Source organism: Bison bison, unplaced genomic scaffold (assembly GCF_000754665.1).
Source record: "Bison bison bison isolate TAMUID 2011002044 unplaced genomic scaffold, Bison_UMD1.0 scf7180017864500, whole genome shotgun sequence".
In the NCBI taxonomy this organism is placed as follows: domain Eukaryota; kingdom Metazoa; phylum Chordata; class Mammalia; order Artiodactyla; family Bovidae; genus Bison; species Bison bison.
In genome coordinates, this window is record NW_011495059.1 from 635729 (window position 1) to 636419 (window position 691).

Consider the following 691-nt stretch of genomic DNA (forward strand, 5'->3'; position numbering starts at 1 on the left):
CAACAGTGTAAGAGGGTTCCCTTTTCTCCATACCCTCTCCAGCATTTATTGCTTGTAGACTTTTGGATCGCAGCCATTCTGACTGGCGTGAAATGGTACCTCATAGTGGTTTTGATTTGTATTTCTCTGATAATGAGTGATGTTGAGCATCTTTTCATGTGTTTGTTAGCCATCTGTATGTCTTCTTTGGAGAAATGTCTATTTAGTTCTTTGGCCCATTTTTTGATTGGGTCATTTATTTTTCTGGAGTTGAGCTGTAGGAGTTGCTTGTATCTTTTTGAGATTAGTTGTTTGTCCGTTGCTTCATTTGCTATTATTTTCTCCCATTCTGAAGGCTGCCTTTTCACCTTGCTAATAGTTTCCTTTGTTGTGCAGAAGCTTTTAAGTTTAATTAGGTCCCATTTGTTTATTTTTGCTTTCACTTCCAATATTCTGGGAGGTGGGTCATAGAGGATCCTGCTGTGATGTATGTCGGAGAGTGTTTTGCCTATGTTCTCCTCTAGGAGTTTTATAGTTTCTGGTCTTACATTTAGATCTTTAATCCATTTTGAGTTTGTTTTTGTGTATGGTGTTAGAAAGTGTTCTAGTTTCATTCTTTTACAAGTGGTTGACCAGTTTTCCCAGCACCACTTGTTAAAGAGATTGTCTTTAATCCATTGTATATTCTTGCCTCCTTTGTCAAAGTTAAGGT